At 53.3% G+C, this 27089-nt stretch overlaps 1 protein-coding gene across 11 annotated transcripts in view; it reads right to left on the minus strand.

Annotated features, from left to right (window-relative positions):
- The window catches only part of PALD1 (phosphatase domain containing paladin 1), a 110409-nt gene extending 87914 nt beyond the window's left edge, over positions 1-22495 (minus strand). For 4 of the 11 annotated variants that reach the window (XM_015147454.3, XM_077946652.1, XM_077946653.1 and 1 more), the window contains exon 1: positions 3134-3757. The gene's annotated coding sequence lies outside the window, so the exon portion shown is untranslated. Of the gene's footprint in view, positions 1-505; positions 1393-2731; positions 3758-22098 lie in introns of those variants that run through there. The other 7 variants (XM_015147453.3, XM_015147455.3, XM_028826537.2 and 4 more) reach the window with 4 other exon arrangements.
- Between the last annotated feature and the right edge of the window lie 4594 nt (positions 22496-27089).

Below are 27089 nucleotides of genomic sequence, written 5' to 3' on the forward strand. Positions count from 1 at the left end.
GCGAAGAAGGAGCCCGCCCCAGAGGGCAGTGGCTCTCATCACAGATGCAGCCGCATGTGCTCTCTCTCTCCCCCGAGGGAATCTCCCATCCCTGTCAAAGACCCGCAGGCTTGCGTTCAGGAGAATCCCCAAGCAGTTCCTCCTCTATTCTGGTAGGCAAAGAATAGCTGGAGCACTCCACCCAGGCCACACAGCCTCACTTCAGGAAGCCTCTGGAGACCCAGAAAAGATGAGAATCAAAATTCAAAGAGCACCTGCTGGCGTTTAAGGCACAGCCCAGCCTTGTAATGCAGAGGTGGAGAGGCCAAATGACTCTCAGAGGAAAACACAGGAGACTGAGCTTTTGGGGGTCCTCAAACCCCAAAGTGAGAGTCTAGAAATAAGCTCCACCACAGAGCACCGGTACCATCACCACTCCAAACAGGACCACTCCCGGGCACTGTGTCACGCAGGGAAAGGGTGATACCCAGGTAACGCGCGCCTCGGCCCACCTCTCAGAACCCACCTGTGTCTGGTTCCGGGCCTCTGCTGTCAGCTGGCTCTGGCAAGCATATGTGTCTGTGCCCCCCAGGAGCTCACAGCCAACTCCATTCTGCCCAGGTACTTGAGCGGCTTCCCTGTGGCTCCAAGTCTTGTCTGGGAATGTCGGTTCCCATCCCCGTCTGTGCTCTGGTGGGTCTACCTATACGTCTGTCCACTTACATGTCTGCCTCCCACGTGGGGAGATTCAGATCCCAGCGATGGTGTATTTCTATGTACATGTCTGCAGCCCATACGTGGCCCACGCTGATGCGTTCATGTATTTCTGTCCCCGCACACGTCTGTGTTCCCCGGGTAGTTTGCTCACCCCCATCATCCTCCTGTGTCTGTCCTCATGTACATATGCATCCAGTTCCTCTATGTCTCTGCCCACGCAGCTGTAAACCTGAGCACACACGTGCACTCACGTCTCTGCCCCCATGGGTATCCCCCACAGGTGCCTGGGTAACCCACGTCTGTGCACCACCTGTTTTGAGGCAGGCAAGTGTGTTCACACAAGTTCTCACAGTGCCAGCCAAGAGTTTCGGGTGAGCTCAGCAACTCCCACTCCCAGAACTGCACCCAAGGCCACGAGCATGAGTACACTGCCACCTCCACAAAGTGTTCCAGAAAAACAGAAACCTGCCAGGGACAGTGAGGGAGGGGGCAGGGCCCCAGATACAGCAGAGCCTCACAGAAGTGAGGTCAGAGCTGTGCCAGGAATCACCCACCTCAAGTTACCTGGGCCCTACTGTGCCCACCCCCAACACTGGCCAGGGAAGTGGGGGGGTGCATGCACCACCTGGGGTCTGTCTGCACTCACAGGAAACTGACCCAGTGCCTGCCAGTCTCCCAACCTACCCCCAACCCCCAGCGATGGAGGCTCTTCAGAAAGGAAGTGAGGACTTCCTCCTGTTTGCCTCTGAACCTCCTACAAGGCTGGCTCTAGACCCCAAACCCCAGGAGCCACAGGGCAAGTAGGAGAGTCCCATGCTCAGTCCAAGCCAAGAAACCAAATGGGTTACTTCAGAAATCCACCAGCAGGAAACAAACAAACCTGGGAGTGGGTGGGGATGGGTGCAAGAGAACCTCCTCAGCGCCCCTGCTGCTCCCTGCCCTTGGAGCAGGGTAATAAGTAAGGGTGGGCATGGAGCTGGAACATTTCAGCACATTTGCTTGCTTGCATGGAACTGGATCTCTGCTGCCCTGGCAGTCTCGCAGCCTGTATTACTCATGTAGCAATTAATGGTGTGTAGCCTCTTGGCTTTCCACTATCACCAGTCCAGGACTGGTATCGAAACCCTGTATCAGTGAACTTTGTGTGTTTATGTCCTGTTTTCCCCCCAGAGGCTGAGCCTCCTGAGGACAGAATCCTTCAAATCTCCCCCACCCACACACTCCAGGGGCATGGCCCAGTGCTCTGCCTGGCATTTAAGAGGTGCTCAGCCACTGGGTTCAGGTTGTTCTACCCAGAAGCTAAGGAGTTGGTTGGTGCCTGGGCCTCTGGCTGGGAGAGTAGCGATGCCCATAATATTCCCGGGGCCATGAAGCTTTACTCCCACCTCTGACAACCCAAGAGACATGAAAGAGCTCCAACCATTCCGGCCACCTTCAGGAGCCCGGTGCTGCCGGTCTCCCATAGGCCACTCTCTCTCTGACAGGTCACTGCCCCTTCAGGAAAACCCTCTGAAACTGAAAAATGTACTCTCCTCGGAGACCCAGGCCTACAGAGGAAGACGGCCAGACTGGGCCAAGAATCAAAGCGTGTGCCCGCTGAGACTTCTGGACTCATCCTGGATCTGCGGGCCTCACGCCCCCTAGCGATGAGTCCCAGCACCCCATCTCGGTCATGAATCGGCTTCCCTCTCCCCAATCTCCCCCTAACTTCGCGGGGAACCCTAGATCCTGGCCGTGCTCCCAGGTCTGGCAATGAAAAGTGGAACTGTCGCCAGCCCATGCCTACACCAAACCCAGGGAACTCGGGAGAGGGGGTAGCCCAAGGTCCAACACACAGAACCACACAGCAATTGCTCCCTGTGAGTCCCTCTTGCCTCCCAGCGATCAATACTGAGCTGGTGTTGGGTGAAGGCCCAGGACCTCACCTCCCCAGAGGATGGGGAGTTGGTGTCTGGAGCAGCCTCGGAATGGGGGGTGCCGGGGGATTCTGGATTTGCCCGCCCCTCGCCAGCCCCAGGCCGGGACACGTCTGTACCTGCCAGCCCGCGGCTCCGGGGGGCATCCGTGCTCCTACGGCAGGCGCGCTGCGCCCGGACTGCGGGCGCCGAGTCAGGCAGCGGCGGGGCGCGCCCGGCGCGGGCTCTGGCTCCGGCTCGCTCCTCCCAACTTCCCCAGCCCATGCGGGGACAGAGGCGGCTCCGGAGGTGGGCAGGCCAGGCGGACCAGGCGAGGCCACGCAAGAGGGAGCCCGCACTCACCGCCAACTGGAGCTGAGCGCCCCGGCCCTTGCGCGCCGAGCTGCTGCCCGCGCCCCGCGTCCCCAGCGCCGAGGGGCGGATCCGGCCAGGCCGCCAATCACCGCGTCCGCCCCCGCCCGGACCGCGAGCCCCGGCCCCACCGCGAGGGGCGGGGGGCTCGGATTTAAAGACACACTCACCCCAGCCGCGACCCCCGGGCGGGCGGAACGCGGGCCCCACCTTCCCCGGCCGCGCTTCCTCCCTCCGCGAGGAGGAAAAGTTTGGGGCGGGGGAGACTGCCCGGGAAGCCAGTTCCTCTTCCCTCGTCGCTAGTGCGGCTCCTTCTGGAAGACACCCAAACCCTACATCCAGCCTCCTGGCTGCGAGAGGCAGCAGCGCTCTGGGCGCCACACCCCGTCCCGGACGCCGGCTACCCGTGAGACCCGCTGGCCTGGCTTCCCTCGCTCCTCTCTGCTTTACAGGCAGGCCGAGCCTCGGCGGGACCGAGCCCAGCACGTGGGCTCCAGGCTGGCCTCGCTGTGCTGTGCGACGGGAGCTAGAAGATAGTGCGCCCTGGACTTTTGCCTCCCACGTGTCGAAGGGGAGCCCCTAAACAGCAGACTGTCCTCCCAAGCAGGGGCTCCTCCCACGCCCCGGGGTCCTAAGAAAACGCGCCCCTCGGCCCCCAGAGGCGAAAGGAGAACGGCAGAGCAGAGTTTTGGATGGAGAGGGGTCCCTCTGCCCCCACCCCATCATGCGGTTTCAGGCAGTGACCCGCACCATAGGCCTGCCCCCCACCACCCCTCACCGCACCTGCGCGGACTAGCACTAGGTGGCAGCCAGCCCCGACGGCCCCACACGCCCCCGCGAGCACGTGGGTGAATGCACCCACGTGCGTGCGTTCACTCCTCGCTGGCTGGTGCTTCCTAGCGGAGAGATGGGCTTTGTTGTGGTTGGTGAGTCACTTCCTCCCTCTCGCGGCTCTACACTCGGGAAATCCTTCTTTCTCACCTGTTACCACGTGCCTCACCCCCATTCGGGATGGAGCGGGATTTGGGCGAGCTGGGGTTGCCCCAGAATGAAGGCAGTGTAGGCACCACCTCTGTCAGGCTGGAGAGTGCTGGGCTGGGAGAGGGGAACACATTCCCCATGACCCCTAAGAATAACTGAAGACAAGAGAAATGACTCATTGTGGTGGTCTCACCATGTCCCCAGCACCTAGCTCTTAAGTGCTTCGCGATGTTGTAAGGTCAATACTTTTCTGATCCCTATTTTAATAAATGAGGAAACAGGCCCAGGGAAACTTGCCCTCAGCTCCATACCTCCTCCTGCGCCACCCAAGGTGTGTGAAAAACGACAGCAGCAGAGAAAATCCCATAGTGGCCTTGGGAAACAGACCTGACCTTCAGAGTTCAGCAGAGCTAGGCTCAAAGTGGCTCACAATTTACTGGCTGTGTGGTCTGGGAAAAGTAATGTAAGTTCTCAGATTCCCAACTTCTGCATCCATAAGATGGCTTCATCCTCCTTCAAAGAGGTGTTTGAGAAGCCAGTGAGCTGGGCAAGTAATGTCCAGGCATCATGTGTGGCACACTGTAGGACTCCATCCTGGGCCACAGTTTCCTTCCTTCTTCTTCTTGCCACAGCCACGTATCCCATCCTGCCCCCTGCCAGACTCCCCAACTGAAGCCTGCCATCCTGAGGATGCATTCCAGGATAATGCCCTCCTCTAGGTCAGGACTAAGGCAGGGGCAGGCATGTGTGTGAGCAGATGCAAAATACACATTTACATACATGTGCATGCATACGCACACATGTATACACATACATGTCCATATATGTATGCCAATGCACATGTATACATTATAAACATGCATATAGGTATGCATGCACATATATATACATACACAAACATAGCACATACACATATGCACATACACACATACAAATATACACACTTTGCTTCCCCTCACCTCACCCCCTGCCCGGCAGATGCTGGAATCCATGACTGTGTGCCTCTCTAGCTCCCAGAGAACAAAAGCTATGTCCTACCTGTGCCTGACCTGTCTTTTGGTCCACAGCACAGTGCCTGGCACGTCTTCATACGTTCATTTGTACTCACCACACACACAGTAGGTGTTCCTGTTGAACCAAGCAGAAAAGCCCAGGACAAAGATGTTCTCAGGAAAGCCTGCAGTCACAACCCTTCTGGCTCTAACAGCCTCAGGGTTCAGCTGGTAGGTAGGGGGCTGAGGGCTTGGAGGTTCCTCGGGGTCAGGCCACAGACTGCATCCAAGCCACAGTGCCCAGCCTCACCAGCCCACCACCAGCCCCTCCAGAGGGCCTGCCAAGTCCCTACTCAGAATAGCAAGTCCTGCAGCCCTGGCCATCTGCTGGCCATGGGGCTAGGAGAGTTCCTGCAACCCCAAGAAAGATTCGCAGTCAGATCTGCCCCGCCCTGGGCCTGGGAGGGGAACAACGACTGAATGTTGAAGGCCACAGAGCAGCCCTGGGTACACCCAAGAGAAGGTACTCTGCTGTCTCCCCAGCCCCAGGCAGGAAGAAAGAATCAGTCAAGCCAGCTCTCACTTGAGCCAATTTGAGCAGCTCAAACTGCAGCAGAAGATTCCTGAGAAATCTGGAAGCTCAGAGGAGAAGCCCAAAATCCCCTGAGAAAAGATTCATGGGTCCCAGACCAGGATCTCAGGAAGGAGAGAAGTCGGGACTGACCCTCACTCACCCAGCACTCCACCAGCACTGCCAGCACCCACCTCCCACACACACAAGCGCCCAAGACACCATGTTATCATGCTTGTGTTGTTCGTGTGTGAACTCATATTTGCAGGGATCCATGTTTGTGCAAGTGTCTAGTGGGAGCGAGTGTGGCTTTATGAGTGAGCATGGGTGTATGTGTGTTTACGTGTAGCACACACACGAAGCACCTGCCACAGTCCAAAACCAGACGAGCTGCTGCTGCAAAGAATGTAAGTAACCTGTTACTCACACCCCGACAGACTCGCCTGTGGCCGTCCACTGCCCTGTTAGCCCAAGCAAGGTGCTGGTGCTCTCAGGAGAGAGCTCCCAAGTTCAGTCCCTGGGCAGAAACATGAGCTGTGGGAACCCCAGATTCCCTTGAGAGAACGCTTAAACCAAAAATTATTTCCTGACAGGCACAGATGACTCGCTGGAAAGCAGAGGAGCTGGATTCAAACCAGCAAAGATGAATCCTGATCAAAGACAGGAAACAGGCCCTAGCTGCTCTTCCCCTGACATCTGCCACAGCTGGGGAACACTGGGCCTGAGGAGTGGACAACATCAGAACACGGGCTGGCCTGGCCTTGCTCCTTGTAACTGCATTACTGCCAAGAACAGGAATCATGTGCACCCTCCAGGGTGGGAGTTTTGGGGCCTGCGATTTCCCCCTGAGCCCAGTGGTCTCTGAGCTTCAGGCAAACTCATCCCTGATGCCTGAGTCCCCACACAGACAGATCCCCTGTCTGCCATCTGCCCTTCCAGGCCCACTGCCCCATCTCCAGCATCCAGCACTCCCATTTTTTCGGCCCCCTTCTGTGTGCAATCCTAAAGACAAGGGCTTTAAGCAGGGCAGACCTGGGCTTGGATCTAGCCACAGCAACTTTACCACCATGTGACCCCATGCTACAAGTTACCACATTGCTCCAAGTCTCCTCATTTGTAAAATGATGCAAAGAGCAGTTCTTGCTTCCTGGGAAAGTCTGGAGGATAAAAGGTGCTTGGCACTCAGCCAGTACTTACTGATGACAGCTGTTCCTGTCATTGCTGTTGCCACCCAAGCTCAAACTATGACCTAGCCCTGAACCTGCCAGGGCAGAGGGGTGTTTGGAGCCTGAGTTCAGGTTCCTCCTCCAGGCAATTTGCCTTGGACTCCTCCCCTATCTGCCCATGGGATCTCTGTCCACTCAGGACTCCTTCCCCTCCCTTCCCTGCCAGGCACTGGGACCCGAGCACCCCCGCCTGGCACAGGATACATGTTCGGTTATCGGCATCATACTATGGGCAGGATTATTCCTTTAATTGTTTATACCCTTCTTTGGGTCTAAGCCTAAGGATTACATCCCCCAACTCCCAAATTCACACACAAGATTCAAACCTTTTTTTTACCAAGACCCAAAGTAAGAAATACATTTTACACCGGGGCCGGCTACACAGTTATGTGAATGTGTGTTATTCACAAAAAACGCTTAGCCTTACTGCATTGGATGCATCCTGCTTCCTTCGACAGAGCCTCAGGCTGGAGTGCAGTGGCGGTGGCACAATCTCGGCTCACTGCTGCCTCCACCTCCTGGGTTCAAGCAATTCTCCTGCCTCAGCCTCCCAAGTAGCTAGAATTACAGGTTCCCGCCACCATGGCCAGCTGATTTTTGTATTTTTAGTAGAGACAGGGTTTCACCATGTTGGCCAGGCTGGTCTTGAACTCCTGACCTCAGGTGATCCACCTGCCTCGGCCGCCCAAAGTGTTGGGATTACAGGTGTGAGCCACCACGCACAGCCCTCTAATCTATCTTATTCTATTTCGTTTTGTTATTGCTGACTGCAGGGCACTACACTGATTTTGCCCGTGACCTGCAGTTTGAACATGCTGCACAGAACAATGAGATTCCTAAGAGCAGGCACCAGATCTTGCTCCCCTCCCTCCCCACGGGACTACTTAAAGGCCTGACTGAAGAGCACCCAGGACATGTGGCAGGAGGGTGATTCTAGCTCCAGAACATTCTTCAGGTTCTACAGGGAGATGCTCCATCAGATCAAGAGAGAAAAGGAGGGAGGAATCCTGGCTCATTCATTCCACAAATATATTTCATTCATTTATTTAGTCAGTCAGGCAGGGTACTGTTTCTCACACCTGTAATCCCAGCACTTTGGGAGGCTGAGGCGGGTGGATCACCTGAGGTCAGGAGTTCGAGACCAGCCTGGCCAACATGGTGAAACCCCATCTCTACTAAAAATACAAAAAAATTAGCCAGGCATAGTGGCACGCCCCTGTAATCCCAGCTACGTGGCAGGCTGAGGCACGAGAATTGCTTGAAACTGGGAGGCAGAGGTTGCAGTGAGCTGAGATCATGCCACTGCACTCCAGCCGGGGCAACAGAATAAGACTCTGTCTCAATTAAAAAAAAAAAAAAAAAAAAAATTAGTCAGTCTGCCAACAAACATTTATGGAGCCCCTTCTATATTCCAAGACTGTTCTATCCCCTGAGAAGTGAATGAGGCAGACAAGTTCCTGCCTTCATGGAACTGACATTTTAGTGGGCTGGGAGGACAGTAAACAAGTACACAACAAAAAAAGAAGGATCATTTCTTCTGGCCCCTGCAGGGCTGTCGGGGAGAGAGTGAGGGCCCATAGATAGACAGCTGGCCCCTGTCTGAGGGAGAGTGCTCAAACACCCAAGCTCCATGTGGAAATGCTCTTTAAGTACCCACTATGTGCCTGACCCTGGGCTCAGGACACAGATGAGTAAAACCCTGCCCTGCCCTCGAGGTGCTCACAGACCTGTGGGAAAGGCAGACAAGTCTCGGATCATTTCAGAGCCCTGTGTTTCCTGCAGGGTCGGGGTGGGACCAGGGTGCTGGAGAAGCACGATTGGTGGCACACAGCAGGACAGGATGCAGGACCTCCCAAGGCAGCTCGGGGTGGGGAGACGTGGGTGCATTCAAGGGCCCTGCCATCTCTAGCAACATACGGAGGTTTGTTCTGGCTTCTGCATCAGACAGACGTGAGTTTTCATTTGGTTTCTGCCACTTAGCTGTGTGACCTCAGGCAAGTCACTTAATGTCTCTGAGTCTCAGTTTCCACATCTATAAAATGGGGATAGTCATACCTACCTTGATGAGTTTTGAGATCAAATGAACTAATAAATTTAAAATTGTTATCGAATAGCTGTCTGAGAGGAAGCTCATAATAGGAGTTGTGGTTATCAACATCAGAAGATTTCTCTCCAAGGCTTGGTCCTTCTGCCCACACCTCCTCGCTCTCTGAGCCAGCACTTGTACAGAGCCCCCTGAGGCATGCAGAGACTCTCCAACCCCTACTGCCATCAGAAAGGTGGTCCAAGTGGCCTTCTACTGGGTCTCGCTGCAGAGTCCCCGGCTCTGGACACTGAGAAAGACGAGAGGTGGGAGAGGCTGCCAAACCCTGCAGCAGCGGGACCATCCATCCCTGAATAAACAGGCTGTCACCCCTTCCCTCCCACCCTCTCCCTCCTTTAAATAACTCAGATCTGGCCAGGCACAGTGGCTGGCGCCTGTAATCCCAGAACTTTGGGAGGCTGAGGCAGGCGGATCACCTGAGGTCAGGAGTTTGAGACCAGCCTGGCCAATGTGGTGAAATCCCATCTCTACTAAAAATACCAAAATTAGCCAGGCATGGTGGCAGGCGCCTGTAGTCCCAGCTACTGGGGAGGCTGAGGCAGGAGAATCACTTGAACCCGGGAGGTGGAGGTTGCAGTGAGCTGAGATTGCGTCATTGCACTCCAGCCTAGGCGACAAGAGCGAAACTCCGTCTCAATAAATAAATAAATAACTCAGATCTGTTGCCCAGTTGTCTCCAGGCAACACCACTCCAGGCTCCCAAGGATGTCTAACTCCGACAGAGCCATTTATGAAGACACTGCAGGGGAGGTGGGGGTGGGGAAAGGGTCAGGGATCTACAGAGGCTGGGCCTGACACAACCTCCCAGGGGCTTTCACGTGACGAGCTCCAAGGCTGACACTGCTGTAGGCTAGCAGACACTTGGAGGGGTTGCTTACCAGGCACATTCCAAAGGCTGAAGCCCATAGACTTGCTAGGAAGGTCCGAGACTCTGTGAAGCTTTGGGCACGAAGAAGCTGAAGCGGTGCCTTGGAAAGGCCAGGGTTCAGTTTCCTGCATGCCAGGCTCAGTGCCAACCCTCGCTGGCTGTGTTATCCCAGCCAGGCCACCACTCTGAGTCTCAAAGAACCTGAGTGCTAGAAGACAGCTTTGCTGATGGGTGGGAAAGAGACATTCTCACACTTTTCTGTCAGGATCCATGCAAATGACAAGGACACAGGCCCTCTGCCTCAGCAATTCCATCCCTAGGACTTTCGCCTAAAAATGTGCTTGCATGTGTGCAAACTGACAACTGAACAAGGCTATTCATAGTTTGAGTGAGATGATGAAAGAGAGGATTGAAAAGTCTTTCAATAGAGAGATGATTAGCTAAACTATGGAACATCCAAAATGAGGAACACCATGCAGCTATTTTAAAACCCAAGGCAGATGTATGTAGGCTGAGAAAAAATGCTTGCTACAGTAAGGGGCAAGGTTCAGAGGTGGACATGGACAAGGATGGCCACAGTGGTGTTGACCATGACAGTGGGTGCTGGAGGCAGCCTCGGTATCTGTCTCTAGGGTGATGAATAAGTCACATGGATTCCAACCACAGAATCCTGTCCAACAGTTACACCCACCCAGGTGCATACACAGAAATATGCAGTGAGCTTGGAAACCCAGTATCCAGGGATAAGAGTAATAAATGTATAATACTATTGAGGCTGGACGAGGTGGTCATGCCTATAATCCCAGCACTTTGGGAGGCCAAGGCCAATGGATAACCTGAGGTCAGGAGTTCAAGACCAGCCTGGCTAACGTGGAGAAACCCCGTCTCTACTAAAAATACAAAAATTCCCTGGGCATCGTGGTGCATGCCTGTAGTTCCAGCTACTTGGGAGGCTGAGGCAGGAGAATCACTTGAACCCAGGAGGCAGAGTTGCAGTTAGCTGAGATCATGCCACTGCACTCCAGCCTGGGTGACAGAGTAAGATCCTGTGTCAAAAAATAAAATAAAATAATAAACCACACTTACACTCATAGGCTTGTATACACACGGTCAACCTCTGGAAGGCTGTAGAAGAGGCTGGAAAGAGGACTTAGTCCTAAAAGGGACTGGGGCCTGGGAGAGGGGAGCAGACTGACGTCCCACTATCCTACTGTATAGTTGAGTTTTTTACATCATGCATTTCTGACATTCTAATAATTAAGTCATTTGTCATTTTAATTTGGAACGTTCTTACATATGTACAAATGTAGAGAGTAGTATAATCGATTCTATATACCCATTGTCCAGATATGACAGTTATCAAGATTTTGCCACACTTGCTTCATCTACTGTTTTCCATTTCCTTGTTGGAGTGTTTTAAAGCAGCCCCCAAATATCACACCATTCACTCCTTCCTCCATCAGAATACAACAGACATAACAAATGCAATTTAAAGAAACAGAGTCAGGGCCGGGCATGGTGGTTCATGCCTGTAATCCCAGTACTTTGGGATGCCGAGGCGGGCAGATCACCTGAGGTCAGGAGTTTGAGACCAGCCTGGCCAACATGGTGAAACCATGTTCCTACTAAAAATACAAAAATTAACCAGGCGTGGCGGCAGGCACCTGTAGTCCTAGCTACTTGGGAGGCTGAGGCAGGAGAATCGCTTGAACCTGGGGACCAGAGGTTGCAGTGAGTCAAGATTACGCCACTGCACTCCAGCCTGGGTGACAGAGCAAGACTCTGTCTCAAAAAAAAAAAAAAGAAAAGAAAAAAGAAACAGTCTGAGAAGCAAGTCAGTGCACCCTGCCAGACCTGGAGCAGCCCTGTACTAAGCCCCCTTGCCTCTGCTTGACTATTCCCAGCAATGAGGAGTCACAACCTGACTCAGTCTCCTTCCTTGTGGTGCTGACTGAGATCTAGGCTTCTCAGAAGGCACAGACACCAGCCAGTCCACCCACCCTTTGCATCTTGCAGGCACCCAGCAGCAGGCAGGGGTGGCCCAGGGGAACCCAGCCCAGCTTATCGGCCTGCTCACCTCTACAGCAAACTCAGAAGCATAATGTATGCAATGCACATTCACTTCAACTAGCAGATGCGGGAGCTCCGCTGGCTTGGAAGGCCCCTCCAGACACCCCCAGACAATCTGAGACAGGCATTCACGGTCTGGCAGTTCGGCAGTTCGGAGTAAACAGTCGTTCCCCAGCCTGCCTGTGTATGCATTTGAATCACTGGCAGAGGGGTTACACGACAGACTCCCAGGCTCCGCCCAGCCCTCCTCAGCCAGAATCTCCAGAGCTGAGCCTGGGAAAGCCCGCTAGGAGGGTGTAAGGCCATGGTAGAGTGTTTCACATTTGAGAATCCATGTTCCAAGGGACTCCGAGGTTTTCCTCTGGCTGATAGGCCAATCTGACCCTTAGCCGCCTGCCAGCCTGGGGGGTGAGATGTTCCCAACTCCAGCTGGCAGGGGCCCAGCAATGCCAGCTCCTCTTAAGGGTGTGCTGGCCAAGGCTCAGAAGGAACACATGCAGCCCTAAATCCAAGGTGCCTTCCGCGGCTAGAGGTAATGGATTCAGAGATGGTACTGTGCCCCCTCCACTGTGGGTAGATAAAGGCAAGCTTTAAAGCCAGGCTGCCGGATTTAAATCCCAGCTCTGTCCCTTACCAGCTGTGTGCCCCAAGTCTCAGTCTCTTCATCTATATAGGCCATAATAAGAGTCCTGCCTCAGGAGAATCGCTTGAACCTGGGAGGCAGAGGTTGCAATGAGCCAAGATCACACCACTGCACTCCAGCCTGGGCGACAGAGTGAGACTATCTCAAAAAAAAAATACACACACACACACATACACATACACACACACACAGAGTCCCGCCTCATGGGCTAGGGTGAGGCTGCTGTGCTCTGCCCACTACACCCCGTCCATAAGAAGTCCTGGGCAGGGGCTCCTTGTGGGGCAAAGGCAGGGAATGGGGGCTCCACACTTGAGTTCCAGGGAAAGAAAGTTTCCTTAAAAACTTTGCCTGGTGACCAGGTGCGGTGGCTCAAGCCTGTAATCCCAGCACTTTGGGAGGCCGAGCTGGATGGATCACCTGAGGTCAGGAGTTCGAGCCCATCCTGGCCAATGTGGCGAAACCTCGTCTCTATTAAAAATACAAAAATTAGCTGGGTGTGGTCGTGGGCGCCTGTAATCTCAGATACCCAGGAAGCTGACTGAGGCAGGAGAATCACTTGAATCCGGGAGGTGGAGGTTGCAGTGAGCCGAGATCTCGCCATTGTACTCCAGCCTGGACGACAAGAGCGAAACTACATCTCAAAAAAAAAACCTTGCTTGGTGGACTGCACCTGCCTTCTTCCTAGTAAGAGAGGCAACTACCCTGACAGAGGGAAGCCCAGGGGCCAGGCTCCATAAGGGCCATCACGACAGGTCAAGGCCCCTGACCAGGCTTCTGGAAACTAGAATCCTCGTCTCATTCCTGCCTTCCCATGTTTACATTGGGAAAGCCAAGGAGCCTCTCAGCCTCAGTCTCCTCATCTATAAAATGGGATAAATAACCCCTGCCTTGTGCGTTATCACAAGGTACTGTCCTCAGACCCCATCAGTGGGAGGTGGCGGGGGCGGGGGGGAGCGGGTAAACTGCCCATTTGGTGGCAGGTGGCGAACTTCCGATAACTCAGGGACATTGTCACAATGAGCCCCAGGGCACTCCTTCCATGAAAATCAGGGCGGGGAGCTCATAGTGAGGAGTTAATCTAACTGCCCACCTCATCCAAGAATCCCCTCCATGCACTCCTGTCCTGTCCTGGGTGTGTTCTGAGTGCTGGCTACTGTGTCAGAATCATGATCTCACTCCTCACAAAACCCCTAGAGCAAATTCCATTGCTATCCTCATTTTATAAATGAAGAAATTGAGGCACACAGCAATTGAGGAACTTGCTCAATGTCCCCCAGCCCTCTCTGACTCCAGAGCTCTTGTGTTCGGCTACTAAACTGCTGCCTGACTTGAATCCTCCCAGTGACAGGGATCTCACTCCTTCAGAGGCCATCCGCTTCTGAGATGTGTGCTGGGTGTTAGGATGTCCTTCACCTTTCTCCACACGTGAGCCCGACATCCACTTCTCAGTGGCTCCCCTCACTCTCCAGCTAGTCTTTTACTTCCCCTTGCCTCCCACCCCCCACCTCTGCCACTGGGACCACCAGAGCATAGGTACCTCCTCCCAGGGGGCTGCCTCTCAAATATTTGAGAAACACCATCTCATACCCCGACCCCCAGGCTTCTCCAGCTAAACATCCGAGGACTTTCAAAGGCTAGTGGGAACCTCTAGGACCAGAATAGGCCTTAATTGTGATTCTACCTCCAGCTCCCCAGGGGACCTCTTTCCCAAGGGGGTCAAAAAGAGAATGAAACCCTGCTTTCTCTCAACACTCAACACCTCCCATACCCCCCAGAAGCTGGTCTCCTGGCTCTGACTTCACACCTACCTGACGTTTGACACTTAGAGACCTGTGGACAAGTCCCTTTCTGCACCCACTAGGCCCGCCCGTCAGTTGTCCCCAACTTCAAGTCTCTGAAGAGGGTGCAGGAGTGGGCTGCTGCTGGCAGGAGGAAGCGAAATCGTTAAAATGCCCACTGTTTCCTTACAGGGAGAGAGGGCGAGTCCAGGATGGTGGGCTGGGGTGGCTGTGGAAGGAAGGAAAGGGCCCATGCAGGGGACTCTCGAAGCCCTGGCAGCATCCCGGAGGTGGACTTGCTAAGTCTGCCTGCCCCGGGGCCCTTGCTTTCTCCCCTCAAATTCCTGCCCCTTCTCCTCAGAGTGTTCCACATTCTCTCACGTTCTCTTACAACTTCCCCCACGCTTCTCAAGGAGGGCATCTGCCATCTCCAAAAACCACTATTTTAAAAGCCTCGGTGATTGTTTAATGGGTAAGGAGTTCCAGCCTGAGAAGATGTAAAGGTTCTGGAGACGGATGGTGCTGATGGTTGCACAGTTACGAGAATGTACTTAATGCCACTGTAGTGTTTAATTAAAAATCGTTAAAATGGCCGGGCACGGTGGCTCACACCTGTAATCCTGACACTTTGGGAGGCCGAAGTGGGCAGATCACCAGGTCAGGAGTTAGAGACCAGCCTGGCCAACATGGTGAAACCCCGTCTCTACTAAAAATACAAAAATTAGCCAGGCGTGGTGGCGGGCGCCTGTAATCTCAAGTACTCAGAGGCTGAGAAAGGAGAATCGCTTGAGCCCAGGAGACAGAGGTTGCAGTGAGCCAAGATAGTGCCACTACACTCCAGCCTGAGCGACAGAGTGAGACTCTGCCTCAAAAAGCAAAAGAAAAAACAAAAGGTTAAAATGGCAAACTTTATGTTATGTATATTTTACCACAATTTTTTTTAAAGATAACCCACCAAATGCAATAAAATAATTGTCCTCCTCCAACAAAAGGCCTCCCCACAAAGTCCCAAGGGTGCCTGAGGTCCTGTTCTGAATCAGGAAGACCAGCATGTGGAGGAGGTGGAGACCCTGGAGGTCTCAAAGCCCCTCTCCCCTCCAGCCTCCCCAGTAACAGCCCTGGGGCATGGGGCAGGATCAGAACAGTAAAGGGCAAGAGACTCCCCGTCCAAACCCCACTCAGAAGAGCAGAGCTAAAAGGAGCCAGAGAGGGAGTACCTGGCCCAAAGTTAACAGCAAGTTAACAATGAAACTGGGGCCTCAGAGGGTAAATGTCTGTGGGACCCTGGCAGGGGTTGAAAACAGAAGACCAGGACCTTTCTCCCTGCTGTCCTCCGTCCTGAGGAGGGACCAGCCGAATCCAACGAGCCCCCTCAAGCTCTTCATTCACCTGTGAGTTCGGCATTCTGCCTGTGCAGCCTTGGCACGTGGAGGCTTTACCCCTCCCTGAGTGGCAGCGTAATGTCTTGGAGGGTGTCAGGCTTTGGAGTCAGACTGGCCTGCCTGAGTCCTGACTCCACTCTGTAAATATGTTTCTTAGACTCAGGCCCCTCACCTGTAAAACTAACATAATCACGCCTAATTGGCGGGGTTATTTTGAGGATGACGGCAAATGACATAATACCTATGGAGGACCTGATATATAGTAGGTGCTCAGTAAATATTCATTCTCTTCTCCTCCCTCCCTGGAACCCAGAGACTCTGCCTTCTGCAGAGTCAGCAGCACCAGTGTCAGCCCCTAACTGCCTGAGTAACCAGGGATAAGTCTATTCCCTTCTCTGAGCCTCAGTTTCCCCACCTGTAAAATGGAAGAGAACTAGGGGAACTTTCACCAGCATATATAAGCTGCTTAAAAGTGTATGTAGAGGCCGGGCATGGTGGCTCACTCCTGTAATCCCAGCACTTTGGAAGGCCAAGATGGGCGGATCTCCTGAGGCCAGGAGTTGGAGACCAGCCTGGCCAACATGGTGAAACCCCATCTCCACTAAAAGTACAAAAAATTAGCCAGGCATGGTGGTATGTGCCTGTAATCCCAGCTGCTTGGGAGGCTGAGGCAGGAGAATAGCTTGAATCTGGGAGGTGGAGGCTGTAATGAGCCGAGACTGCACCACTGCACTCCAGCCTGGGCGACAGAGCGAAACCCCATCTTTAAAAAAAAAAAAAAAAAGGAAGTACAGTTTTAGCCTGGAATACCCCAGCAACTGAAATGAGTGAATTGCTGATACAAAGCAACATTATGGATGAACATCACAAAGCTAATGATGAATGAAAGAAGCCAGGCCAGGCACAGTGGCTCATACCTGTAATACCAGTACTTTGGGAGGCCGAGGCGGACGGATCACCTGAGGTCAGGAGTTCAAGATCAGCCTGGCCAACATGATAAAACCCCATCTCAACTAAAAATACAAAAAAATTAGCTGGGTGTGGTGGCACATGCCTGTAATCCCAGCTACTCAGGGGGCTGAGGTGGAAGAATTGCTTGAACCCGGGAGGTAGAGGTTGCAGTGAGCCGAGATCATGCCACTGCACTCCAGCCTAGGCAACAAGAGTGAAACACTGTCTCAGAAAAAAGAAAAAAAAAAAAAAAAACAAGGAAAAAGCCAGATACAAACAAGAACACAGCATAAGATCTCATCACTTATATGAAGTCCAGGGACAGGCAAAATTAGCCTATGACAATCATCAAGGCCAGAAGAGCAGCCCATGGGTGAGTGGCGACACTGACTGGGAGGGACCTGAGGGGAACTGCTGGGGTGCTATAGCTTGATCTGGATAGGGGTTATGCGGACAAATGCATGTGTGAAAACTCATCAAGTTGTAACTTTAGGATTAGTACATTTTACTGTATGTGTATCTTCATCATCCCCTTCACCTACTAAGTTCAACCTCACTTCTTTCCACACCGGTCAAGTGTGGTCTGTCCTCAGGGCCTTTGCACTAGTTCATACGTCTTCCTAGAAGGCTCCCCATCCAGATCTTCCTTTCTTCCAGTTAGGTGTTTGCTTAAATGTCGCCTCCTTGGAGAGGCCTCCCCTGTCCCCACATCTGAAGCGGCCACTCAGTTCCTCCCTACTGCATCCCCCTATTGTAATTCTCAGACAGCACCTGTAGTCCTTATCTGATGTTTTCCTGGTTTTGTTTGCCTGTTTGTTTATTGTCTGTCTCCCTCCACTAGGATATTAGCTTCATGACAGCAGGAATGTATCCATCTGGGTTTAAATCTTGGCTTCACCTAGAGCAATGTCTGGCACACAGTGGGTACTAAATTAATATTATTAACTAGGTATTAATGTCTAGAGCAGGTAGAATTACGTCTGGAGACTTTACACTCCTCTCACTACCTCTTCTCCTCCAGGTGGTGAGTAGAGAGTAAAGTCATAATTCTACCTGCTCTACCTGTTCATTTTTTGTTTTTTGATTCACCCCACAAACATTCCAGAGAGACCTACAATGTGTTGGGTGCAACCTGAACTCTCCAGGAGTTCCCCATGGGGTAGAGGAAAAAGACCCACGCCAGATCTTTCTAGTGGAGTGTGAGTGATGGACAATGGGGCATGTGTCCAGGCCTGGGGGAATGCCCAGAGTGAGTGGCTGGCTCAGTCTCCCAGTTCCCAGGGCTGGGAGCCCAAAAGGGCTCCTGGGTGTGGCCATGGATGCAGCCAAGTAACAGGAAAGCCTGTGCCTTGGCAGCAAGCCATCCCCTTCTAAAAAGCCAGAGAGCTCAGCCAAGGCCAGCCACTGTCCCCGCCTGCAGGCCCAATCACCTGCTGCCATGGCAACTTGTCTTGCCAAGCCAATGGTACTGGGCACAGGAGGCACAGTGCCAGGGGGCACAAGGCATCTGCCAGGCTCCCTTGTTCTGGCAAGGGAGGCACCTTGGCCAGCTCACGCCACAGCTGGGAGAGTTGTGTGTTGTTCCTGCATATGTGTGTGCATGCCCTGCACAAGCATGCACAATTGTGCCCAGTGCAACAGTGGGCAGCCTCTCCCCAGCTGAGACTGGGCTTTCAGTAGGGGTAAAGAATTGTTCAGTGATAAAAGCTCCCATTTACTGAGCATTGATTACATGCCAGGCACCAGAAAAAGTACTCTTCATGTATTTCCTCATTCAAGTCTCACAACAATCCTATGAGGCAGGTAGTATTACCACTTTACAGGGGAGGCATAGGTTAGTTAAGCAATTCACCTAAGCCTCACAACGAGGAAGCCCCAGAGCCAAGATTAGAACCCAGGCATGGGGCTCCAAAGCCTTAATGTTAACTTCCAGGAGCAGTCTCTCCACAGTTAGATCAGGTCTCTGGCCTGAGTTGCCCCTAGTCCCCTTGCAGGACATGCAGGTAGACAATCGTGATGCCAAGCTGAGGGTGGGGGCTCACACCTGTATTCCCAGCACTATGGAAGGCTGAGGTGGGAAGATCGCTTAAGGTCAGGAGTTCGAGCCCAGCCTGGGCAACATGGTGAAACTCCATCTCTACAAATAATACGAAAATATGCCGGGCATGATGGCACATGCCTGTAGTCCCAGCTACTCAGGAGGCTGAGGTGGGAGAACGGCTTGAGCTAGGGAGGTTGAGGCTGCAATTAGTCATGATTGTGCCATTGCACTCCAGCCTGGGTGACAGAGCAAGACCCTGCCTCAAAAATAAAAACAAAAACAAAAAACAGAAAAAATCACAATGCCAAGTCATAAATCTCAAAAAAGCAAGTGCCAAGGGATCTCTGGGACTGAAGACATATCTGCCATGTGGATCTCAAGTGGGGGGCCCCAGGATTTGCATAGGAGCTGTTCCAAAATCTGAGGACTACCGTGGGTACTCATCTCCAGAGGTGAAGCTCTGGTTTGGGAGGCCACCTGCTGGACAGATGGCAGCAGGACAACCTTGGCAGCTGGGTCTCCACGCCTCTCCTTCATACGTGTTTCCTGGGTGCCCACTGTGTGCCTGGCACCACGCTAGGCACGGGAGAGGCAGAGCAACACAGACAGTAAACCAGACAGCCCTGTGGAGCTTGCAGTTTGGTGAGGGTGGCAGACATTAACCCATAGCCCTAGAAATAAAGGCATAATTCCAGCTGACAGTAAGTACTCAGGGTGCTCTTAGGGAGTGTGACAGGGGGTCATGGGGAAGGCCTCTCCAAGGAGGTCATCCTTAAGCTAAGACTTGAAGGCTAATTAGATGTGTGCCAGGCAAAGAGTGGGAGAAAGGGCATTCCAGCCAGAGGGGACAGCAGGGGCGAAGGCCCTACAATGGGAACACCCACATCACACTCCAGAAGCAGAAAGAAGGCTGCTGCAGCTGCACAGCAATGAGCCCAGAGGGCTGAGGCCCGCCGGCCGGGGTTCTGGAGCTTGCATTTTCTTTTCTTTTTTTTTGAGACGGAGTTCCGCTCTTGTTGCCCAGGCTGGAGTGCAGCAGCACAATCTCAGCTCACTGCAACCTCTGCCTCCTGGGTTCAAGCAATTCTCCTGCCTCAGCCTGGGATTACTACTCCCGAGTAGCAGGCATGCACCACCATGACCAGCTAATTTTGTATTTATAGTAGAGACTGGGTTTCTCCATGTTGGTCAGGCTCGTCTTGAACTTCCGACCTCAGGTGATCTGCCCACCTTGGCCTCCCAAAGTGCTGGGATTACAGGTGTGAGCCACCTGGCCCGGCCTGGAGCTTGTATTTTATCCTACAGGCAATGGGAGGCACTGAAGGTGTCAGTGAGGGGAGTGATGCCATCCCATCTAGCGCAGTAGCTCCTGAGAGGAGTGGATTCTGGAGGGCCAGGGTGGAGGCAGGGAGGCCCCTCCTGGACAACTGCAGGGAATTGTCCAGGAGAGAGATGCCCCTGCAGTTGTCCAGGAGAGAGATGATGGTGGCTGGGACCAGGTGGTGACAGAGGAGATGGGGAGGAGCAGGTGGATTCTAGAGAGCCATTTTGGAAGTGGGATCCACAGGGCTGGTTTGGGGTTGGATGTTGTGGTGTTGGGGGAGGAAGGAATCAGCAACCAGGGGCTTGGCTGCAGAGAGAACGCTGGAGAAGGCACAGAGGAGTTCAGTCTTGATGAGTGGAGCCAGAGATGACTATGAGGGAGCCCACGGGAGACGCACGGGTGGGCTGGTGGGTGCAGGGGTCCAGAGCTGTGAGGACTGGTCTGAGGTAGACAAAGGCCGGGCACCATGGGTATTGGTGGGTTTTAAGCCCCAGGATGGGTGAGGGTCTCTAGGAGAGGCAGGGGAGAGGAGAAGTCCAAGCACAGCCTTGGAGGGCGGGCCCAGGGGAGGGGAGGCCTGGGGCAGGGGGAAGAGGCTCAGAAGACAAAGAGAACTGAGGAGGGGCCCAGACGGCGGAAGGGAAGCTTAGCTGCACAAAAGCTAAGAGGTGGGGAGCATTTCAACCGTGTCAAAGGCTGCTGTGCGGCCAGGCAGGGCTAGAGCCAATTTGGTAACACGGAATCTCTCTTATACAACCCAAGCCAGGGCAGACGCCATGGTGGGTGGAGGCAGGAGGCAAACAATGGAACGGGGTGAAGGGTGACCGTGAAGCGGGGAGTGTAGGGAGACGGCACCACGGACAACTTGGCTGTGGAGAAGATGCGGCAGCTGTAGAGGAGAGGGCTGGCTGTGAAGACGAGGGCACAGGGCAGAGTGGCAGGCACCTGTGGGGTGGCTGGGGGGGGAGTGGGAGGGGGAACGCAGGACAGGCAGGGCTTCGAGCTTTCCAGCCTCTGTTCCTTCCACTTTCACCTCGTGTCTGCAGTTACCCCATAATAACCACCCCTAACTCAGATGAGGACAGCTGAGTCCCAGAGAAGATCCCAACGTCACAAGGAGGGCTCTGCCTAAGCTGGCTCCGCACACAGCAGGCTGTTTGGAGTCTGCCAAGACTCATGCAGAGGGCATGTGGGCCCCTTGACCAAATCTGGACGTCCTTCCCTCCCTGCCAGGTTGGCACTGCCCAGCCCTAGCAATCCCCCATCCCCACCCATCCGGGGCAGTGCCACAGAGGACAGCAGACAGACCAGGCACGGCCAGAGAGATCCATTTTGAAGGGGCTTGACCCTCCTACTGTTGGGGGAGGGGGCTTCTAAAGGAAAAGAACACAAAAATAGAAATGCAAAAATTAGGTCCCGGCCTTGCAAGGGTCTGAAACTTAAGGGCTTCAATTAGCCTCAGGGTAACTCCGCCTCTGACTGCAGTGACCTTGAACAAGTGACTTCACCTCTCCGAGCCCCGGTTCCTCATCTGAAAAGGCAGCCGTCAGTATAGTGCCAGCGGGAGGGCTAACTGAGGTAACTGTGCAAAATGTTTATAACAAGGCAGTGTCCCAGTGAGCGCTGGACAAACGGTGGCAGTGGCTCTTTTAAACTGGGCTCCTTGGGACTTGGAGTGGGGCAGGGTGGGGGAAGGGTGAAGCAGTGGGTAGGCGGATGGCGGGGGATAAAGGTGGGGGAGCCGCTCTCTTCCTGAGCCCAGGAGCAGCAGTAACCCCTTGTTTAGCAGTGCAGCACCGTGGTAAGGCGGTGATGGTGTGCGGAGCCCATCCTGCCTCTCCTGCCCACGCACTAGGCCCAGCCTGGCACCAAATGGGGGCTACCCGCGTTTGGTGGCGCCCCACAATTTACCAACCAGGCACATCCCACCCTTCCCACCAGCAGCAAGAGAATGAGGCCACTGGACAGAAACCCAGCGAGGGGACGGGACAGATGGGAGGGGACACACCCTGCTGAGGGCAGAGCCCTGGGTAACCCCCACCCCGCCCGACCACAGGCCGGGGCGGGAGCTCGCGCCGGAGCGTCTCTGTCTCGCTAGGCTCGTGTCCCGGCCCCGGCGGCGGGACCCGCAGTGCGGGGAACAAGGGAGAGGGGCGGGTCCCCCTTGGCGGCGACTACGCTCCCCGCCCGGCGGGAACACTCACCGCCGCCTCGGGCCTCGGTCCTCTAGCTCCGCAGCCCGTCTGCTAGCAGGCTGACTCACCCGGGTCGCCCTCCGCGCGCTTTCCCACGGGGGCGGGCGCCTGGGCCTCCGCCTCCAGCCCCGCGGGCCTGCCAGGCGCGCTCACCTCACCGGGCTCCGTCGGTTCTGCCATGGCTGGGGCTTCCGCTGGGCGCCTTGGCTGTGCCAGGCGCCTGGCCAGGCGCGGCGGGGCGGGCGGGGCAAGCGGGGCTGGGCCCTGCGTCGCACAGACCACTATGCCTCCTCGCTGCAAACAAGAACGCGAAGCTAGAGACAGGGAGGCACGCCGACTCCAAGTCCAGTGCTCTTTTCCTCTGCCTCGGCCTCCTCCTGCTGACAGCAATCAAGAAAAGTACCCTTTCCAGCCTCATTTATTAAGCACCTATTACGTACACCGGGCACTGAGTGAAAGGGTCCGGAGGGGCCTTCTGTCCCCTGAAAGCTCACAGTCCAAGAGAAGGTGGATAACACGGAACTTGGTGTAAGGACCTTGAGAGAGGCTGACTGGGCTAGAGAAATCCTCCAGGCTGGCTTCCTGGAGGAGGAGGCCTAAAGAATTAAGATTTTTTTTTTTTTTTTTTTTTTTTTTTTTTTTTGAGACAGAGTCTCCCTCTGTAGCCCAGGCTGGAGAGCAGGGGTGAGATCTGGGCTCACTGCAACCTCCGCCTCCCGGGTTCAAGCTATTCTCCTGCCTCAGTCTTCTTGGTAGCTAGGATTACAGACCTCCGCCACCACTCTCAGCTAATTACTGTATTTTTAGTAGAGACTAGGTTTCACCATGTTGGCCAGGCTGGTCTCGAACTCCCAGGCTCAAACAATCTGCCTGCCTCAGCCTCCCAAAGGGCTGGGATTACAGTCATGAGCCACCACACCCAGCCAACGTTTATTTTTAAATGGTAGTGGAGAGGATGCTTTATGGCCTGGAAAGATGTTCAGGTTTCATAAAAGAAGTAGTTTACAGAACAGTTCACATGGTGTGATTCTTCTAAGTGCACATAAATGCATGTGCACATCAATACCTAAGTGCAAGGGGCAGGAAGAATGTACCCCCAAAGGATTAACCATGGTTATATCTAGATCACGGGGTTACAGGGGATTTTTCTCTTCCTGTATATACCATTATATAGTCTGCACTTTTTCTACAGCGAATAGGCATGCATTTTGTGTTTAAAAAGCACAATACAGGACGGGCACGGCGGCTCATGCCTGTAACCCCAGCACTTTGGGAGGCCAAGGTGGGTGGATCACCTGAGATCAGGAGTTCGAGACCCTGCTGACCAACATGGTGAAACCCCATCTCTACTAAAAATACAAAAATTAGACGGGCTTGGAGGCAGGCGCCTGTAATCCCAGCCACTAGGTGAGACAGGAGAATCACTTGAACCTGGGAGGCGGAGGTTGCAGTGAGCCGAGATCATGCCATTGTCCTCCAGCCTGGGCAACCAGAGCGAAACTCCATCTCAAAAAAAAAAAAAAAAAAAAAAAAGGCTGGGTGCTGTGGCTTATGCCTGTAATCCCAGCACTTTGGGAGGCCAAGGCGGGCGGATCACAAGGTCAGGAGATCGAGACCATCCTGGCTAACAGGGTGAAACCCCGTCTCTACTAAAAACAATACAAAAAATTAGCTGGGCGTGGTGTGGGTGCCTGTGGTCCGGAGGCTGAGGCAGGAGAATGGCGTGAGCCTGGGAGGCAGAGCTTGCAGTGAGCCGAGATTGCTCCATTGCACCTCCAGGCTGGACGCAGAGGAAGACTCCGTCTCAAAAACAAACAAACAAACAAAAAACCGAAAAAAAAACAAGGCACTGTATGGCCGGGTGCCCTGGCTCACATCTGTAATCCCAGCAGTTTGGGAGGTCGAGGCAGGTGGATCACCTGAGGTCAGGAGTTCGAGACCAGCCTGGCCAACATGGAGAAACCCTGTCTCTACTAAAAATACAAAAATTAGCTGGGTGTGGTGGCAGGTGCCTGTAATCCCAGCCACTTGGGAGGCTGAGGCAGGAGAATTGGTTGAACTCAGGAAGTGGAGTTTGCAGTGAGCCGAGACCGCGTCATTGCCCTCCAGCCTGGGCAACAAGAGTGAAACTTCATCTCAAAACAAAACAAAACAAAACAAAAAAAGCACAATAGCACAATAAATAAGAACTAAGCAGGCAGGGGAGGGAGAGCAGGGGATGGTGTGTGTGGGAATCGGCTGCACTTCATCAAAGAGTGGGTAGAGGAGAGGGAGAAGAAGCTGTGCAGGCCTGGAATGTTAGGAGACACTTCCACCCGCTGGCCTCAGAGTTCCACCAAGCACAAGACAGCCGAGTGTGGAGACAGGGCTAGGAATCATCCGAGATGTGGAAACGGAGGCTCAACAAGGTCATGTGCTGGTCTGGGTTGAGCTGGGAGCAGGATCTAGGTGTCCTGCCCTCCATACCCCAGCCTAACTGGTACTAATTTAAACAACCCTCCCGCTCCCCCACCTCTGCCCTCAGGGAGTTTCCTTGGCTGCACTTTCCCAGCAAGGACGATTTCCCCAGCAGGGCGGGTCCCTTCAAATTTTTGTTGCTGACCCCACCATCCCTGCTGGGGCAGCTTAGGACCTGAGGCAGGTACAGACAGAGAAAGGGTATGTGACCTTAGATCTTCCAGTGGGGAAGGAAAGACAGACAGGGACAGAGAGGACAGAAAAACAGAGCTGAGGGGTAGGGTAGGAGGGCAGGAGTAGGCAAGAATAGGCTGGGAAGGTTGGACTGGAAGCTCCCCTGGGAAAGAGGCTGGTGTGGCCAAGACAGGAGGTGGGGGGAAGTGGCCCTGCGCTTGGAGTCTCCCTCACTCCTCATAACCCCAGCGCTTTCTGGCTCTGAAACAGCAGCCTTTGTCAGGGAGTGCTTGCAGTGCAGGTTGGTGGGAGAATGATTGGGGGATGGTGGCATGAACATGGGAGCAATGGAAGAAGGTCGGGGAGGCCTTGTGGTTTTGTAACGTCTCGAATCATGAGGAGGTGATCTCAGCTTTAGATTGTCTATTTCCCATTCCCTAAAGATATGTGGGGTAATTTGGGCAAACAGACACAGAGTTAACCCCTGCCACTCCTGACACCCAGAGTGAAGGGAAAGGGCTAGGAGAACATGCTGGGGTCTTAGCTGTTTGTTCCCTCCTGACAACCAAGGCAGGGAATGGAGGTTAGAATCAAAATAGTCCTGGGCTCCAATTCTAGCCACTTAGTACCAACTTGACCTTGGGCAGGTATTCCACGCCTTCGTTTTCTCATCAGTAAAATGGGAATAATTATACCTAGAGAATGCAACATCAAAGGAGCTCCTTGGAGTCATACATTTAATGGTTACCCTGTACCTAATTTCAGGATAAAAATGAGACATGTCCGAAGCACTCAGCACCATGCCTGGCACAAATTTGGTAGCAACTGGTTTCAAACAAATTTGTCCATCTATGGGATGGACACATACTTGGCACAGCCCCCACTGCTGTCCTGATTCCCAAGTGTCCAGAGGTTTTGTTAGTAGACCTAGAATGAAAGACTCTGAGGGTGGTTGGTGGGTGAGAATGTATGCAAGTCACTTCCAGCGAATGATCTACTCAGGGAAGCTACTTCCGGCCCCACTGGGTCTCTGCTTAATCGTATTAGCTCTCCCAGGCTTCCCTGCATACTCAGCCAGGTATGGGGTATGTGCATCTTCCTCACCTGCCTTTGAAGCCTGGGGCCCTTTGATGTTAGTGGGGGATGCACCAGCCTGGGGCTCTTGAGAGCTCTGGGGTCAGTGGCCAACAAGGAATAGGGACTGGGGAGTTTGAGATGATGTAAGTGCCCCCAACCCGTGCCTGTGTGGACTTTGGAGTCAGACTGCTTGGGTTCCAATCCCAGCACCGCTGTTAATGAGCTGTGTGACCTGGGGCAAGTCACCAAGCCTCTCTGAGCCTCAGATCCCTCATCTTTAGAAATACCTATCTTATGTGTTTGTGAAAAGCCAGAGAGCGAAAGAGAGGGAGAGAGAGAGACAGAGAGAGAGAGAGAAGAGTTTATGCTCTGTTTCCCATCTTACCTAAGACTCTTTGAAAGAGCAAGGATTCCTGGGTCCCACTCCAGGGACCCGGAGGCAATAGACCTACAAGACTGATATCCTTAAAAGTTTTAGAGCACTTTTAAGCTCTAATAGAAGTATATTCTATTAAGTATACTGTTTCAGAAGTATAAATGCTATAAACTTACAAAGAACATCAAAGTTTATTTAAATTTTTTACACATATTAGTTTTATGAGTTTCAAATAAGATACATATAGGATATCTGTAATTTTTTTGAGACAGGGTCTCACTCTGTCACCCAGGCTGGAGTGCAATCACAACTCATTGTAGCCTTAATCTCTTGAGACCAAGCTATCCTCCCACTTCAGCCTCCTGAGTAGCTGAAATTACAGGTGCTTGCCTCCACACTTGGCTACTTTTTGTAGTTTTTGTGGAGACACAGTGTCATCATGTTGCCCAGGCTCGTCTGGAAGTCCTGGCCTCAAGCAATTCTCCTGCCTCACCCTCCCAAAGTGCTGGGATTACAGGCATGAGCCACTGTGCCTAGCCAAGTTTTATAGTTCTAAAGTTTATTACATTGAATTTCATTTTTACAGCTTTAGTAAGGTATAATGAACACACAACTGTGAATATTTTCTTTTTCTTTTTCTTTTTTTTTTTTTTTTGAGGCAGGGTCTCACTCTGTCACCCAGGCTGGAGTGCAGTGACATGATCTCAGCTCACTGCAACCTCTACCTCCTAGGCTCAAGCGATCCTCCTGCCTCAGCCCCTGGAGTTGCTGGGACTATAGGTATGCACCACCACACTCGATTAATTTTTATATTTTTTGCAGAGATGGGGTTTCACCATGTTGACCAGGCTACAACTGCAAATATTTAAAGTGTGCATTTTGATAAGCTTTCATATATATATACAACCATCACCAC

This window comes from Macaca mulatta, chromosome 9 (genome assembly GCF_049350105.2).
Source record: "Macaca mulatta isolate MMU2019108-1 chromosome 9, T2T-MMU8v2.0, whole genome shotgun sequence".
Classification (NCBI taxonomy): Eukaryota; Metazoa; Chordata; class Mammalia; order Primates; family Cercopithecidae; genus Macaca; species Macaca mulatta.